Raw genomic sequence first — 3,429 nt, 5'->3', positions numbered from 1 at the left:
TGTCACCATATTTAATTTGAAATACAATGTCTTTGCTTCAAGCAGTTTGGAAATAATGAAGAGTTTAGTAAAATAACTTTGTTATCACTAAGCTAGTGTTTGGAACATAAATTAACATGAAGTTTTGATGAAAGGTTTTGCATTATACAATCTTAACCAAGAAATTTGTATTATCGAACCAACGACGGTCTCATGCGAGTTGGTAGCAAAAGGGTTATTCTCAAATATTAATATTATATTGTACAAACCGATATTTTCATTTTTATTCTTACACACGTGAATAGGCATGCACACACATGTACATATATGCACACATTCACACACAGATACGCACAGTCGCCCACATATGCAGACTTATGCACACTCATGTAAACACTCATATATATTGTTTCAGGAGGTTTATTGAAATGATTATAAGTTCGATGAATATATTTCAAGAATCTCATTTATGTCATAATAATTCTTCTTCTTGTCTTCCATCAACCGTTTATTAAGTTTGGACACATGTTCCATGCAAATAGCAGCGTTCCGTGATTGACGATGCAATGAATAAAACTGATGATTTAACAGATGTAGAGAAAAATGCTGCCATCATGAGAATATTTTGCTTGTTGTTGCGTATAGTGTTTGCTACAATGTTAATGGTTGCTATGGTGATGTTGTTACATGTATGATGGAGACGATATTAGTTGTTATAGCAATGTTGCCATATGTAATGTTCCCTGCAGTATCAGACTTGTCGTAATTATTGTTGTAATATTAGTCATAACCAGCGTTTTCTTTTTGTTAGAAGTCATGAAGACTGCAATGTTATTGATTGTTGTGGTGATGTTGCATGTTATGTTGCATGTCATGGTGATGTTGTGGTGATGTTCATTAGTGGATATTATGCTGATTTTGTTGTTGTTGTTGTTGAAAGTTATATCGGTTGAGTTTAATAATTTCAAGAGTTGCTATGTTGATGTAGTTGCTGCTGGATGTTAACTCTAACTGCAATATTAATGCTTGCTATATTGTTGGCATTGATAGCGTTGTTGTTGTTATTGTTGTTACTGTTGTTATTTTCGTTACTGTTGCTGTCACATGTAAAGATGTCTAGAAGGTTAGTGGTGGGTGAGATATTCTCAGCAGCAAACTGAAGAACGATTATCATAACACTTAAAATATACTTCAATATCCACTCATATTACTTTGTTCTTTTAAACAGAATCTGAGAGAATGGTAAGGGATATACACAAATATTCATATGACTGTATTTCCGAGGCACACATAGAAAATTATATTATTTTAATTACAGCTGAATGAAGTCTTTCAAAAATGAATCTCAGAACTAATGCAAGCTACAATAAAAGAATCCACACAACTATTACCAACACATATCCATAGACAACAGCGAGTCTCTGTCGTCTTAATATGCATACAAAAACACAATGAGTAATCTCAGGTGGAGTGGGTTGTAAATGGTAATTTATATGGATATGCAAAGAAGAAAATATTGTTGAAATTATGGAAAGCTAAAAGCAAAGAAGCACCGTTGTCGAAAATGAGGCACCAGTTAACACATCAACAACAGAAGCTAAATGAACAACATGAAAGTAGGCAGGGTAGTCTTCAAATAAGCACCGCAGTATCTGATATTCAAACAAAACATGTACACATCTTACAAATGAAACGCAAATACAAAACAGCAATATCTTAACAAAAACTGCAAAGTAAAACTTTGTTACATCGAGATAAACGTATCTCAACGTATTGTGTGCAAAAGGAAAAAATTATCACAACATATAAAAGGATAGATAATGATATTTAAAGATGTTCCTTAAGTAAAAAAAAGTTAAAAGAATTAATTGGCCACCGAGGGACGTATTGGATAAACATGTTTCGAATAAGACATAACAGTGAACAGCTAAAGAAATTCTATTATAGCCTTAAATGTAACGAATAAATGTCGTGATCATGTATTAAACACCCGTCTATACATACATGCATACATTCATGTATACAAACATCCATTTATAGACATATTCATACATATATATATATATATATATATATATATATACATATATGTACATACGTATATATATATATATATATTCATACATATATACATATATATGTATGCATGCACACACACACACACACACACACACACACACACATATATATATATACATGTATGCATATATGCATAAATTACAAAGAGTAGCTGGTTGAACTGAAGCAACCTGAAATTAAGTGTCCTTCTCAAGGACACAATGCATCATCGAAAGTTGAACTCACTACATTATGTACGATCGACAGCCGAATACTCATAACACACATATGTATGTATATATACACATAAACATTTCTATATGAATGTAAATATGCGAATGCTTGTTTGTGTATACATGTATGAACGTTTATGATTATATATACATACATACATACATATATATATATATATATATATATATATATATATATATATATATATATAGATGTATACATGTTTCGGTGTGTGCGTATTTCTATTACTATTTATATATCTCTTTCTCTCTATATATCTACCTCGTGTGTTTCCCCACGAAAATATTTTCTCCCTTATACATATATATTTATATATTCTACTTCACGTGCAGCAAGTGTCTGTGGACTGGACAATTTTAAGTAGCCATTTCTTTAGGGAATGATATTACAGGTATGGTGTCACTATGATGCCGCTTGTCCGTCAGCATACCTCATATTTTATTTGCAACGGAAAATTTATGAAAAGATGATGATTTTCATAGTTGCACTTGGAGTTCAGTATTTCTTGGCTAAAAACCTGGCAGAATATTATTGCACACAACAATAGGGAGATAAAAGCCTATATAGATATGTTGGGTCAACTATCAGGAAACATATCTGTACTGTGTCATTTCGAAACTCGTAAATAATTTGAAAGAGAGTGGACAAGGAACTCTGAGTTGGGATTGAAAGAAACCCCTGATTTGAACAATTGAGCAAACTATCTAACATACGTAGATAATATTTATTTGCCCTATTTGAGAATTCAAACTTCATACACGTATAGACAGGTCGCCACAAATATCAGTCCGTCTTTCATTTTGTAGACAGCGTAGACTACGTCCAAACAGAGATATATGGTAGCTGTTTTACTAGTAATTCCTATATTATTAATTCCAAATTTAATTAATGGTGTGATAAGTAGGCTCATAGTGAATTCCTTGAATGGAAGCACTTTGTGCTGCAAATGCAAACGTGCACACACGCGCACACGCACATGCACAAAAAGACACAGCCGAATATATATACGCTTGGGAGACGGGAATCGTAACATCTGGTCATGAAATATGAAGTCAACAAAAGCCAAGTAACCATGTAGTTGTAAACCTTAGTATATATACATATATATATAAGCATATACATATACATATACATATA

The sequence above is a fragment of the Octopus bimaculoides genome, chromosome 15 (assembly GCF_001194135.2).
Source record: "Octopus bimaculoides isolate UCB-OBI-ISO-001 chromosome 15, ASM119413v2, whole genome shotgun sequence".
In the NCBI taxonomy this organism is placed as follows: domain Eukaryota; kingdom Metazoa; phylum Mollusca; class Cephalopoda; order Octopoda; family Octopodidae; genus Octopus; species Octopus bimaculoides.
This window is presented reverse-complemented; position numbering follows the sequence as displayed.